Below are 16541 nucleotides of genomic sequence, written 5' to 3'. Positions count from 1 at the left end.
TTTAACTAAAAAAAAAAAGAGAAAAGACTCTGGTCATATTCTGGAAAACCCATATAGAGATACAAGAGTTGACTGCAGATTAGATGTATATTGATTACCATGGACAAAATGGTTCAAAACTATGCTGACTGATTTCATCTCAAATTCTTGACCAATAATCTCAAATGGGCATTTGATGCTGTCATGCACAGTACATTTCTCTATTCCTCCCTTGTCCACTCTTCTAGATGAGTCTTTAAGATATTCTCCTTTATTCTCAAATCTGCAACATCTTCTCTGGTGACCTTGGTTCTTATTTTGTTTTCAAACAGAAGCCAACTTGCTCAAACTCCCACTACTATATTCCCTGTCCCCAACATATGTGCCCATATTATCTGCCTTTTCTCTTTACATTAAAGATGAACAGTTTGTGTTTTAGTGTAAAGACAACTACTCCACTTGAGCAATGGATTCCACTTAAGGAGCGCATATTGCCTATCCAATTGCCATCTTTGCCCTACACCATTAACTTTCACAACTCTATTGGGTCATTCCTGTTAGCATACAAGCAAGGTGTCATCTCTCTCATCTTATAAAAACATTATTGAGGTGTTGTTTTTTTAATATAGGATAATGCCTTAGAAATGTAATTGACACTTGCTTTTCCTGATATCTCTCCTACATTCTTTTATTTTAATATTAAATAATTTATTTAGTAATACTAAATAAATCAACTGAGCTCTTTAACCTTTTCATTATGGAAATTATCAAATGTATAAAAATTTAGACAGAATTATATAATAAAATCACACATATACATCACCTAGCTTCATTGATTATTAACTCAGTACTATTTTGACTATACCCCCACTCTTTCCTCATTTTAAATTATTTTAAAGCAATTTCCAAATATAACTATCTATCCATAAACATTCCAAGATGTCTCTCTAGAAGATATAGACTTCAAAAATCCACACTTCAAAACAAAGAAAAAATTACTTCCTTAACAGTAAAAGGTTAATCAATATTCAAAATTCCTCAAATTTTTCACAATTGTGAGTCTTTCCATTCTGATTGAATATCCAGTCAATATTCAAGAAGTCAATTACTTTTTAATTTATTTTGAATTTATTCCATCTATTTTGATCTATAATTTCTGATTTTATCATATTTTTTCTTTCTATCTATTTATTTTCAAAACTGAGTTATTTCTTTTCAGTCTAGTTTTTGCATATAGCAACCCAAAGGTGTTTCTTAGCACTTTCTAGACTCAGGTTTGAATTTTTGCAGAACTACTTTACAGGTAATGTGATGGTGATGAATATCTGTTATGAGGTGCACAATCTTTGATTGGATCTTTTTGCAAATGATCACTGTTTGGTTTTATTAATTTATTAGTCATCATTTCTCTCTCTAATTTCATACCAATTATGTTTTTGACTCTGTAACTACATAGTAACTGCTCTTGTTAAAGTCACCAAAGACCTCCCTAATTAAGTGCAATGGTAAATTTTCTGTCCAAAACTTACTTTGACTTATTAGCAACATTTGACACAGCTGGTGAATACTTCATCATTAATATGCTTTCATCACTAGCCCCTCAGGAAACCACACTTTCCCCTGGTTTTCCTCCTACCATACAGACCTCTCATTCTGTTTTCTCCTTTGGCTTTTTTTCTTCTTTACAAATGTTATTGCTGGTACTTGGATCTTCTCTTCTTTTTATTAATAATCAGCTTATTTTTAATATCTCATCCAGTCTCGTGGCTTCAAATGCAAGCATACCTCATTGTATTGTGCTTCACTTTATTGCATTTCACAGGTTTTTTGTTTGTTTGTTTTCAAATGAAAGGCAAGGCCTTCCATCAGCAAAAAGATTATGACTCATTTTTATTGACATACTTGATTTACTGCAGTGTTCTAATACTGAACCTGCAATATCTCTAAAGTATGCCTGTATATTATACACTGACAACTCCAAAATCTAGATTTTCAGGATGAATCTTTCTCTGAAGTTCAACATTCTTAACCTTTTCATTTGGATGACCATAGATATGTCTTATTTAGAAATTCATGATAAATAACGGAATCCAGAGTATGTGACGGTTCCTAAATCTCGATAATAAAACAAATGACTGGGCAAATAATCTGTATAGACAATTAAAAAAGGTATGTAAGTGGCCAATAAGCACAGGTAAAAATGTTTAACATCAGTAGTTATCAAGAAACAAAATTTAAAATAACAATAAGATTCCATTTCATGCCTACTAGAAAAAAAGATAGACAATAATACATTTTAGCAAGGATTTTGAGCAACTGGACCTCTCATACATTGCTGTTAGGACTACAGAATTGTTCAACTATTTTGGAGGATAGTTTCTTTAAAAATAAAACATGCACCTAACATATGCTCCAACCATTCCATTCCTATATATTTATGCAAGAGAAATAAAAATAAATGTCCACAACAATACTTACATTGAAATATTCACAGGAGCTTTAATCATAACCCAAAATTAGAAATAACCCAAATTTCTATGAATTAATGAATGGATAAACAAATTATAGTATATACACATAAATAAGGTATCGCTCAACAATTAAAAGGAACAAACTAATGATACCTGCAAGAACATGGGTGGATCCCAAAATGTTATGCTGAACAAAAGAAATGAGATCTCAAAATGACAACACTATGATCCCATTAATATGAGACTATAAAACAGATAAAAGTTATGACAGAAAGCCAATCAGTGGCTGTTGAGGCTTGTGTACAATGGGTGGATTGGCTGCAAAAGGGCTTAACAGGAATCGTGGAGATGATAGAAACATTCTATATTTTGGTTTTCTTGGCTACCCAGAGAGGTATGCTTTGAAGCTCATTGAACAGCACACTTAAAATAACTGTATTTTGTGCATAAATTAAAACTCAACCAGGTAGATGGTGTGTGTGTGTGTGTGTGTGTGTGTGTGTGTGTGTTTGAGTGTGTGTGCATTTACATTCAAAATCTGAATGCTTCACTGCCATCTTCACTGTTACCTTTCTGGTCCAAACAACCATTTTCTCCTCTTGTAGATTATTATTTTAGCCTCCAAACCACTTTGCCTCCCCCAACTTTGTCCCCATGAGTATATTTTCAACACAACCACTTCAGTGATCCTTTCAAAATGCAAGTCAGATCACGTCATTTTTCTGCTCAAAATCCTCTAATTGCATCCCATTTTACTCAGAGTAGAATCCGCTGACCCATTCTTCTCTCTCTGCACTTATTTCCAATTATTTTCCCCTTTTCTCACTTTCTCCAAACACACTGGTTTATTTGCTCTTTTTTCTTTTTAAATGCCAGGCATATTCTGCCTCAGGATATTTCCACATGTTTATCCCTTACCCCAGAGCGCTTCCCTCAGATGCTCATGTGGCTTCTCCAACAGCCTTAACCACGACTGCTCAAATTGCTCCTTTTCAGAGATGCCTACCCAACAACCTCTTCTACAATGTCAAACCACTACTCCGTCATCACAGGCCTGCCTCACTTGTACTCTCTTTTATTTTATTGCCTCCACTAAACATATCAAATTCTAACATGCTTATATTTACGTATTGTGTCTGTTTTCTGTCTCCTTTCTTTATAATGCAGGCATGACATTTTCTTTATTCTAGTCATTGCTATAATTTCATAACCTAGAATAGCACCCGACGGAAGCCAATTACAGAATATTTTTGAATGTATGAAAAAAACAGGCAACTACAGGTTATATATAAAACAATATTTTCCAATTACTAAAATATTTATAATAAGATGCAAAAATGTATGGAATGGTGTTAATGGTATTTTTTAAATCAGTATTTCATGTTTACATGTAAATTTTATAAGGACAAACTTATAATGTTTATAGAACTGATAATTCTCTTTAAAAATTAATTAAAATGCAAAAATAATACAGTCAAATATGATCCAAAACCCCAATATCCACATTTTTTCTACAATAGCTTTGATGGAAAGAAATTTTACCTAATTTTTCCCCTTGTGGGTGACCTAATTTTTTCTGATAGGCTTCTGAAGAATTCTTCCTTCATGTCTGAAATACAGTAATTAAAATAAGCATGTTTTGATGGTAATTGTTTTCATTTTCCCTTATACATGCTGTGTCCTTGTAATCTGTATATTTTATTCTTCCTCCGATTACTAGAACTTATACTTTTTTGTATTCTCTCAACCCTTTTCTACTCCCTTTCTTCAGTTATTTTATGTCAACAATGACAATTATCCTTGTGGTAAATAATCACTGTCATTCAGAATTATTGTCCCCTCATTAAATGTTTTATTCTTTGCCTTTTTTTCTTTATGCTCGATATGATTTATTTCAATTTATTCCTCCATTCCACAGTTCTGTTTTTCAGCTCTCTATGTTTCTGGATGTTTCTTATAGTTTATTACATAAGCATTGCTTATTTTTTCTGAATTACTTTCTTGAACTTTACAATTACACTTTTCATATAGTTGTTTGTAATTTGTCTTATCTAGATTTTAGCTCTTGTTTATTGCCTCTATATTTTTATTAAGTTTGTGCAAACTATTATCCATAATAGTTATCTGTTATGCAGGGCTATGTACTTATTACCCAGGGTTATGTTTTCTTACAGACTGACTTCTTCACCTTCATGCTGCATTCATTCATTTTTTCATTGTTTTACAGGAGGACATCCATAATTACTAATAATGTTCAGTATCTCCTTTATGCTTAAGTTTTGTTGACAACTCGATCGAGAACTTCCCCCTTTACTCTGATTTAGTGTGGTTAAATTCTTGAGACTCTTCTCACTTGATGAAGATCTGCTTATTTTCCAATGTCAAGCTAGAGTTTAAAAGCTAAGTCTTATTTTCTACCTATTTTCCTAAAACACCATGGCATACAGGACTGGGGAGAAATGGAGCTGAGTGTCATTTGGGTCTGTGTTCCTGGACTGTGTGTTCTCCTGAGTTCTAATAAATGTCTTCTGGAATCTATTCTATACAGCCAAAGGTATATTTGATTTTTGAGGCTTTTAATTGTCCCACCAACATATACTTACCTCATCTATTTTTATTCTCTCCAATTTGAAACCTATAAAGATATTCAGTACTCTGCCAACTAAACCTCTCTGCCTCAGGAAGCTGGGGTGCTACAAGGAATATCACTCAACTCATGTAGAACCACAGAGTTTGGTTGTTTCAAAGTGCATAACACATGTTTACATCATTTTCTTTCTTGTTGTTGCCAGTGAACTTTAGACCTTTTTTCCCGCCATTTTTAGGGGTCGTTAGGTACATTATGAAGGTATTTTCTCTGATTTATTGAAACTTATCTCTGTATGAATACCTCATTTACTCTTAGTTTCCTCATCTATGAAACTGAGGTATCAGGAATCTTATCTCACAGCTTTGTTTGGGATATTATCTAAGGAATAGACTGTGTAATTTTTGGTAGAGAGCCTTGCATGAAGTTGGTGACACAAATCAAGTTAAACTATTGATTGCTATTACTCATTTCTAAATATGGGATTGAAACTTGACACATATACAAATATAGTTAGATTAGAGAAAAAGATATTTCTAAATGTGTTTCTCAAAAAAACTCCCTTTGGGTATTTTGTTGAAATAAGAAATTAAGTATATTTTTAAGTTACATATAAAAACTTACACATATTTTAGAATGGGTGTAAAGAAAATCTTCACTTCTAAAGTAAAAATACGCTTTTAAATTTTGGAAATTGTATTCTAATGAAGCAGATGGAAAAGCTGTAGGTAAACTTCAACTGCCATTAATTATGTATATCTGTTGGATTTCAACAGCTGGTATCATTATAAACGTTATTAGCCTTATTAGGCATGTATGTAGCATTTTATTTGCAAGATGCTTTATAGCCTTTAATTAGTACATAACAGTCTTAAGAAATGAATTAGGGTGGTTATATTAAATTCCAAGTAGAAGAAGCCAAACTTGCAGTGGTTATCTCTACAGCTAATGCTGCTGGTATTTTAGATATAGAATAAATTCAAATTCCTAAGTAAATGCTTATAATCATACTTTGTGTTCTCCCTGAAATTCAGCTTTTATCTAAATATTATAATGATATTTTATTACATCATTTTTCATGTTTCTGACATGAGATAATTCTTCATTCAGTGCTTTTATTTGCATAATTACTTATTTTTTATTTTTCATTTGATCTCGTTTTATTTTTTTCTCCTATGGAAAAAATTTCATGCAGGGATTATATAGGAATATAGTAGAAATTATTTAGTTCATTAATTTTATAAAAATTGGGACAAAGCCCAAAATTTATATATTATAATATATTAAGGTATAACTTTCAAAATATTTTTTTACTAAAAAACATCAAAATTCCTACAACTTTTGATTACAACTATATGCATTAATTAGAATCTACAACTCAGGATTTCTAAATGTGTTTATCATGTAGGTATAGGACTCTGATTGATGAATTCCCAGTCAAAACTGACTGGACACTAATTTGGCATCAGGAATTCTGACCTCAAACACTTACAGCTAATAGCATTGACTGTATTGTGGAGATGATGATGTAGGGGTCAGGAGTGAGTGCCTCCGAGTGCCACCCTGCATGCAGATTATTTCCAACTGAAATCAATTAAAGTGCAACAAACTCAGGAAGAATTGTTTATGTCCCATTTTCTTAAAGAAATTCAGATAGAAAAAGACATGCTTCAGAACAGGAACCTTGGTATAATCACCTTAAGCATTTTCACCCTAGCCTTAGTTAGGAAGATTCCAAATATTTAGTAGATTACCTGGCGTCCCATTGTTTCTGCGTTGCCTAGCAAGAATTTGCCTGTCGTGGGTGCTCCACCCTTCCTCAACTACCAGTAATCCCTGCTTTTTTCCTCCTTTGTCCAAATGTCATATATATGTTGCATTGTTGTCTTTGGGAGTTTCATGCTTCTGTGAATTCCCCATGTACACATATTAAAAATTCAATATTTTCCTATTAATCTGCTATATGTTGTTTGAATTATTTGACCAGTCAGAAGAATTAAAGGGGTAAGGGGAGCATTTCCTCAGCCCCAACCATGACTTTTGCTCACTTTAAAACAATGAAGATTCATCAATAAATCAACAAACAACAAGTGCTGGCGAAGTTGTGGGGAAAAGGGAACCCTGGTGCACTGTTGGTGGGATTGCAGATTGGTGCAGCCACTATGAAAATCAGTATGGCGGTATCTCAAAAAACTGGAAATGGAACTACCTTATGACCCAGCAATTCCACTCTTAGGTCATTATTCAGAAATCCCAAGACACTAATTCAAAAAAATATATGCAGCCCTATATTCATTGCAGTGCTATTTACAACATCCAAGACTTGGAAACAACTGAAATGCCCATCGGTAGACGACTGGATTAAGAAACTGTGGTACATTTACACAATGGAGTATTACTCAATTATAAAGAAGAAGGAAATCGTACCATTTGCAATGATATGGAGAAACTTAGAACATTATGCTAAGTGAAATAAGTCAGAGAAAGACAAATACCATATGATCTCACTTATACGTGGAATCTAAAGAACTGAATAAATGAGTAATGTAAACAGAAATAGTCTCAGAGACTAATAGTCACAGAGGAAAACCTGAGGATTGCTAGTTGGGAGTGGGTGGGGATGAGGGAAAAGGGGAAGGGACGAGACAACATAAATTGGTAACCACACTATGGCCTCAGGGATAGAAAATACAGTCTGGGGAATATAATCAATAATGTTGTAAATATTTTGTAGGGGGCCAGATGAACTGATGTCTTGTTAGGGAGACCACTTCATAGACAGTGTAGAGGCCTAACCACTGCACTGTAAATCTGAAGCTGCCATTGAATAATATTATATGTCAACTATATAATACCTATATAGTCATGAATGATGGAGTATAGTGTGGGAATGGAGTCAATGGAATTGTAATATATAAGTATGACATCGGGGGTGGGAGGGCAGTGGATGAGGGGAAGGGGTTGTTACTTTGTGAGGGGTGGAGAGGATAACTCTTGCATTGTTTTCTACACCTGAAACTAATAATAATAATAATAAAAAAAACAATGAAGACTTAAGGATTTACTTCTTTTTGTAAAAGTTTCATGCATATTTAAAACACTTTTTAAATATCTCAAAACTATATTGATAATTATATAGCAATTAGAATGTGTATGGATAATAGAAAAACTAGTTTTATCAGATTAAAAGTGATAAGAGTATTTATATCAACTTGACACTGTAATTTGATACAATATATTACTTAACTAGGTAATATATTTAGACTTTTAATTAAGATGTAATTAGCCAGTTATATGTAATTAACTATATTCTCTACTTTCCTATATGTAATATCTCCTCCCTTATTTACCTTCTCATGACCACAATCTCTACAAAATTCATATTTTACACAAGGACAAATGTAAGTTAAAGCATATGGTGAAGGGAAATTATACATAGTTATTGCTACATGGTTCTTATTAAAACGAACACAAAAGTACCATTTACATATTTATTGGAAGGGTTATCAGGGTGAATTGTAAATGATCATATAGAATTATTAACTTCAGATAGTTCAACTGAAATAAAAACTATATTATTGCACATAATGCATACTTATATTGCCTGGGAAGATGCACTGTACAGTAACTATCACTACTGGTATTTATTAAACAGCTATTTATAAATTGGTGCTACCCAAAATTACATAAAACAGGTTTTAGAAGTGATACCTGTGCCCTAAATGCAGAATATTTAAGACAAATTCAACTCTATTAAAAATGCCTAGCATAGTTTAAAATATTCACTTTTCACTGGGACAAAAGCTTACATGCACAGTGTAGAGTAATGAAGAACAAAATGTGACCTTCCCAGTAATTAGCTGTTTCAATTCTGGAAATGACCATTAACTGCAGCATAAGCAAACATTTAAATAATCAAAACTAAGTAAGTGCTGTGTTCTTAATTTCAAAATAGAACTTTTATTTGGAAATCAGATTAAAGAGAAAAGGTGCGTAAAACATTATTAATTTAGAAAAATTGTAAAATCATAGACACAAATCATTTATTAATGTAGTTAAAATGAAGTTTTCAATTTCAATAATATTCACAACCATCCTTTTTAAAGGGAAGACTTCATGAAGTAACCCTGTTATCTAATTTATAATATTTTCAATTATATACAACATTTCAAGAAAACATATTTTTTTAAAAGGAAAACCTGAAAGGTTAATTCCTCTAAAACAAAAACAAAAATAAAAATAACTATCGATGACTGGTTGGGTGGTTCTCAGTTGTCAACATATTACCTATTGGTGATTGATTATGTATCTTAGAAGAGTGGTTTCAAAACTTTGATGTGTATTAGTATCACCTGGAAGCTTTTGCAAATCTTGTCTAAGTTGTACTACATGCCTACCAGATCAGAATTTCTGAGGCTGGAATAGCATCAGTCCTGTTATTTTTGTTTTGTTTTGATTTGATTTGTTTTGTTTTTGTTTTTATTCTCTGTTTCCAATGCATAGCCAAATTAGAGAATCAGTTTCTTAGAATAGCATTTGTCAATTTATAATCCAAGAGTTCTAAGTCAGGGCCCAAAATTCTGTGTTTCTAACAAGCTTTTAACTAATGGGACTGCTACAGGTCCTTGAACTTCACCTTCAGAAGCAAGGTCTTAGAACAGTTTTATCAATACAGCATCACTCAAATACTATGCAAAAGTCTAACATAACATATTTTTCTCATAAGAGAAAACAGCACTCTGAGAAATTTGCGATTTCTTTCTTCTGAAATAGGTAATTTATTATAACGCTATTAATGTTAACTTTATTAAAATTTCAAAATTGTTGACCATAAACTTAAATTACTTTTAATATAAGTATTTAGAAGTACATACTGATGTAGGAAGACATATTATCATTTTGGTTGAAGATTCTGTGTATTAAGCTTGTTCTAATTACCCAGATAGTGTAATTTTTCTGTAGTATTTTCAAAGATTTAGGACTTCGGAAGGATTAGAATTCGTTTTAGTCCACAGAAGTTTAAAATAATTTTAACATTTTAAGAAACCTTGCCCATCTGAGTGTAATGTTTTCAAAGTATTTTTTTATTTGAGTCAATCAAAAAATTAACAGAGTCCAGATTATCTTTTCATAATAAGTATGATAATATAAACACCATTCATCTGAAAATCTCAAAAGCCAAATATTATAAACTGTCAATAATCTAAAGATGACTTAATGAATTCTACTGTATTTTGACTCGATTATTGAAGAATTAAAAAGGAATACAACCAATATGTATCATGTGCTGTAATTCTGCAAATTGTGTTCTTTTAAGTGTATGCTGAGGAGATACTAATAGCATTAATTTGCTTCTTTAAATTTACTTTGTTCCTGTTACTAATATTCAGAAGAAAAATCTCATTTGCTTTCACTTAATTACATTTTGTTAATCAAAGCACTATATCTATGCAGCTATTTCTTTCCTAGTTATCTTCATATCTGATAAATACAAGTGGCTTTTTAAAAATGATCCTATAAGTGCATTAAACATTGGCTGACATGGTAATTGAACCTATTTTGAATATTGACATCCTGGGTTAGAAGAAGAATCCATTATAATTTCTTAAAAGTGATTTTTAATCATGCGGCTTTATAAAGTTGGCTAGAATGTGCTATCTCTACTTAAGTATTCCATATTGTTTGATTGTTCAGAACTACAATCACCACTAGAATCACAACAATAAAAGAAAAGTCTAAGTCATATAAGAAAGTCTTGAGAAAGAACACATTTTGTTAAATTTTTAATTAGACTGGAACAGCCATAGCATTTTTAAAAATTTTATGAGCCAGGTAGAATTGGGAAATATATCAAATTAGTATGTATTAAAATCACTTATTGAAACAATATCTCAGGTAACATTTCCTAGAGTTGTAAAACTTAGGTTTTCATCAATGCATTAAACTAGCTCACACTTCCATGCAGTGGTTGAGGTGATTTAATTATGACACATGCTATGCTGGGTACATAATGACTTCTTGGGAAACAATGCCAATTAGACAATTACTCCCATTACCCCCCCCTGCAGCACACACTGCTAACAAGGTCCACAAGTCCTGTCACTAAGGCATCAAAGCTTAAGCTTCCTTTTCTTTCCCTTATTTAAAAAGAAGTGGAAAAATCACTAACGGCGCAGTACTCCAATCTCTATTCAATAGTGTTGTGTCTTCTCATATGTTAATTCTTTTCTGAAAATATATTCTTAAACTGCGTTATACTTTTGAATAAAATTTATCATAGAACTTTAAGAACTTTAGAAGGAAAGCAAAGTATATATCTAAAAATATAATAAATGCAATTGAAGATTACACATGAAGAATTTTAGTTATTATATATCTAAATATAAACTATGATGACACTAAGACCAAAAAATCACATTATAATTAATATTGAAATTCTAAGAAAATTTCAGAGCAGAAAATTAAACTTAAATGTATGTTGATGTCCTTTATTCTTTTGAAATAATTATTATTTCATACATACAGAAAAGCTGCAAAATAGTACAGATGTTTCCTGTACACCCTTCACCCTGCTTCTCCTAATATTAACACCTTGAATAATTAATGTATGATTATTAAAAATAACCAATTAATATTAACACCATGCTAGTAACTAAACTATAGGTTTTGTTTAAATTTCACCAGATTTTCCACTAATATCCATTTTCTGTTCCAGAGTTCAATCCAGGATTCAGTCTTTCCTTGTCTTTCATGACTTTGTCACTTTTGAAGAATGCTAGTCAGATATTTTCTATAGTGCTCTTCAGTTTTGGCTGAAGTTGTTATCTCATGATTAGATTGAGGGTATGCATTTTGTTTTGTTTTGTTTTTTCTTTGTCAGTATAACATACAGCATTTGCCCTTCTCAGTGAATGATATCAGCTATACATAATGATATGTCTGATAACTGGAGACACTAACCATGATCATTTTCTTAAAGATGTGCTTTGAGTTTTTTCCATTGTAAGTTTATTTTTCTCTTTGTAATCAATAATTATCTTGAGGAGATTCTTTGAGACTATACAAATACATATTTCTCTTCAAACTTTTGACCACTAATTTTAGCATTCATTGTGAATCTTGCTGTCTTCAGTTATTACTGTGGTGTTCAGATGGTAATTTTTTTTATTTCTCTCATTTCTATATCATTCATTGAAAATTTTCTCTAAGGGGGTGCTATGCTATGTTCCCAGTAATTTGTTTATCCAATGTACATATGTATCTATCAAAATATGGACACATACATATTTATTTGCTTCTATAACTTACCACTTATTATTATTATTATTATTATTATTATTATTATTATTATTATTGCTCTTATTTCATTGTTCTAATTGTACCAGCTTTGGTTACTGAGAACTCGGAATGCCTTCTGTGCCTTTCTGACATGCATACATATCTATATCTATGTCTATGTCTATGTCTATATTTACATCTGCATCTATGTCTACATCAAATGTATAACTATATCTATATGTATATGTATGCACTTCCTTACTTTCTGGAACCATAAGTTTGTCCACATTCAACTTGGTTTTTCCTGCCCCAGCCTTAGAATCAACCATTTCTCTAAGGAGCTCTTGTTTCTTTACTTAGAGAATGGAATTTAGGGGCCAAAATCAGTTCACTAAAAGTGCTCATTGGTGTTATACAAAGGTGTCATTGTTTCTAGGGTCTCTCAATAGACAGAGCTTGGAGACATAGCTATGTACACTGCCTGATGCATACTCACACATTTATATTTATGTACCTATTTATCTGAAGATGTATACCTATATATCAAAACAGGCATACCTCAGAGATATTGTAGGTTCACTTCTAAATCACTGCAATAAAGTGACAATAAATTTTTGGTTTCCTAGTGCATATAAAAGTTATGTTTAAGAGCCAGCCAAGTGGCTCAGTTGGTTAAGAGCTCGCTCAAGAGTTTGAGCTCTGAGCAACAGGGTCCCCCGTTTGATTCATGGCCTGAGCTGAGCTGAGCTGCCAACTGGTGGCAGGATGGCTCAGCTAAAAAAAAAAAAATATGTTTACTTTATACTATAATTTATCAAGTGTGCAATAGCATTATGTCTAAAAAACAGTGTACATACCTTAATTAAAAATATTTTTATTTTTGTTAAAAATGCTAACCATCATCTGAGCCTTCAGCAAATCATTATCTTTTTGCTGGTGGAGGGCCTTGCCTCAATGTTGATGGCTGCTGACTGATCAGAGTGGTGGTTGCATATAGCTCAGGTGCTGATGGCAATTACTTAAAATAAGAGAATGATGAAGTTTGCCTCATTGATTGACTCTTCCTTTCAAGAATGATCTCTCTGAGGCATGCAATGCTATTTGACAGTATTTTATCCACAATAGAACATCTTTCAAAATTGGAGTCAATCCTCTGAAAACCTTCTGCTGCTTTATCAACTAAGTTTATGCAATATTTTAAATATTTTGTTATCATTTGAACAATCTTCACAGCATCTTCACCAGGAGTAGATTCCATTTCAAGAAACAATTTTCTTTGCTCATCCATAAGAAGCAACTCCTCATCTATTAAAGTTTTATCATGAGGTTGCAGCAATTCATTCACCTCTTCAGGCTCACTTTTAATTCAGTTTTCTTATTATTTTAGCCACATCTGCAATTACTTCCTCCACTGAAGTCTTGAGTCCCTCAAAGTCATCCATGAAGGGTTGGAATCAACTTCTTCCAAACTCCTGTCACTGTTGATATTTGACCTCTTCCCATGAATCAAAAATGTTCTTAATGGCATCCAGAATAGTGAATCCTTTCAAAAAGGTTCTCGATTTTTTTTGCCCAGGTCTATCAGAGGAATCACCATCTATGGCAGCTGTAGCCTTACAAAATGTATTTCCTAGATAATAAGATTTGAAAGTCAAAATTACTCCTCAATCCATGGGTTATAGAATGGATGTTGTGTTAGCAGACATGAAAACATTAATAATCTCATTGTACATCTCCACCCAAGAGGGTAACCAGTGAGCTGTCAGTGAGCAGTAATGTTTTGAAAGGAACATTTTTTTCTGAGCAATCAGTTTCAACAGTGGGCTTAAAATATCCAGTAAACCATGTTGCAAATAGATGTGATGTCATCCAGGTTTCATTGTTCCATTTATAGAACACAGGCAGAGTAGATTTAGCATAATTCTTAGAATTTTTGGAATGGTAAATGAGCACTGGCTTCAATGTAAGGCCACCAGGTTCATGAGTCCCTAAGAAGAGAGTCAGCCTGTCCTTTGAAGTTTGAAGTCAGGCACTCTCCGTTCCTCTCTAACTAGGAAAGTCCTAGATGGCATCCCCTTCCAATATAAGGCTGTTTTGTCTACATTGAAAATTGGTTAGTGTAGCCACTTTCATTATCTTAGCTGGATCTTCTGGATAACTTGCTTCAGCTTCTCCATCAGCATATGCTGCTTCACCTGCACTTTTATGTTATGATGATGGTTTCTTTCTGTAAACCTCATAAACCAACCACTTCTAGTTAAACTTTTTTTTTTTTTTGCAGCTTCTTCACTACTCTCAACCTTCATAGAATTGAGCACTGGGCCTTTCAGCTTAAGGAATGTTATGGCTGGTTTGATCATCTATCCAGACCACTAAAACTTTCTCCATATCAGCAATAAGGCTGTTTTGCCTTCTTATCATTTGTGTGCTTACTAGATAGCACTTTTATTTCCCTTCAAGAACTTTTCCTTTGCAGCCACAATTTGTCTAACCATTGGTGCAAGAGGCCTAGCTTTTGGTATATATGGGCTTTGACATACCTTCCTCACTACACTAATCATTTCTAACTTTTGATTTAAAGTGACAGACATGTGACTCTTCCTTTCTCATGACAACTTAAAGGCCATTGGAGGGTTATTAATAGTCTAATTTCAATATTGTTGTGCTTCATGGAATAGGGGGATCTGAGAAGAGAGGAGAGAGACTGGGGAATGGCCTAACAGTGGAGCAATCAGAACAAACACAGCATTTATCTATTAAGTTTGCTGCTTATACAGGTGCAGTTTATGATGCCCCAAAACAATTACAATAGTAACATCAAATATCATTGACCACAGATCACCATAACAAATATAATAATAGTGAAAAAGTTTGAAATATTGTAAGAATTACCAAAATGTGACACAGAGACACAAAGTGAGAAAATGCTATTGGAAAAATGGTGCTGATAGGCTTGCTAGATACAGGGTTGCCATGAACCTTCAATTTATAGAAAAAAAAAAGGCAATATCTGTGAGACACAATAAAGCAAAGCAAAATAAAGCAAGGTATGCCAGACTATCTCTAACTACTCTATCTATTGATCAATTTCTATAAGTTGACATAGGTAGATAGTAGATAAATGAGTTATTATACTCAACCCTGGAGAACGTCTTTCTTCAAAAATGAGAAATTGAATTCTCATTTAATTAATTAATTAAATATATTTAACTAATTAAAATATACTTATTTGTTAAAACTAGTATACAAATAAAAGAGTTTTAGAATTGTAGCCCCTACACCTGTGAGAAAAAAATTACTAAATATTATTTGTAGTGTATAGTATGTGCATACAGTTCCTTTTGTCCATAATCTTATAGTATCCAGCCAAAGCACTACTTTTCAAAGTTACATAAGTTAGTTTTTTCATCTCCATTTTCTTCAGTGTAGTTATTAATTTGAAATATAAAGTTAATTTGTAGCTGCTTTATTCTATTTTCAATTCCTCTTTATATAGACTGAATGGAACCTCCCCCCCCAAAAAAAAACAATCAATACATTGAAGCCTAACCCCTTATATGGCCATATTTTAAATAGGGCCTTTATGGAATTAATTAGGTTAAATGAGATTGTAAGGGTGGAGCTCCAAACCAATAGGACTGGTGTACATTTAAGAAGAGGTAGAGACATCATAAGTGTAGTTACACAGAGAAAAAGGCCATGTAGGGTCACAGCAAGAAGGTGGGGGACTGAAAACCAAGGAGAGAGGCCTCAGGAGAAACTGTTAGCAAAGTAAATTTGGAGGTTATAAAGCCTTGGATAGCAAAATGAATGAAAGAAATCCTTGGGTTTTACAATAACATTGTGATTGAGTTTATAAATAACTAGCCAGATGTGAAGACTCCAGACTACAAAATAATTAAAATCAACCTGACTGGCTTTTTTATTGGAAAAAAAAAAAAGCTAGAAAATGTATGAACTAGGGCTTATGTTGTTACATGCTATAGAAAACATGTTTGATTGCATTTCGTTTTCCTAGAACTCAAGAAGAATAAATAAAATAGAGATTGACTGCAAAAGAAATTTGGCATCTATAAAGAAGCAAGATGAAGACAAAGATAAGAAGGATAAGGAAGAAAAAGAGAGCAAAACAGAAAAATGGAGAGGTCCATAAGTCTAAGAAGATGCTTACCCAGATCACCTAACCCTAGAAGAAGAATTTCCTGTCAGGAGAGAGAGAGAGAGAG

Source organism: Hipposideros armiger, unplaced genomic scaffold (genome assembly GCF_001890085.2).
Source record: "Hipposideros armiger isolate ML-2016 unplaced genomic scaffold, ASM189008v1 scaffold_1202, whole genome shotgun sequence".
NCBI lineage: Eukaryota > Metazoa > Chordata > Mammalia > Chiroptera > Hipposideridae > Hipposideros > Hipposideros armiger.
Note: the sequence above shows the minus strand (reverse complement) of the source record.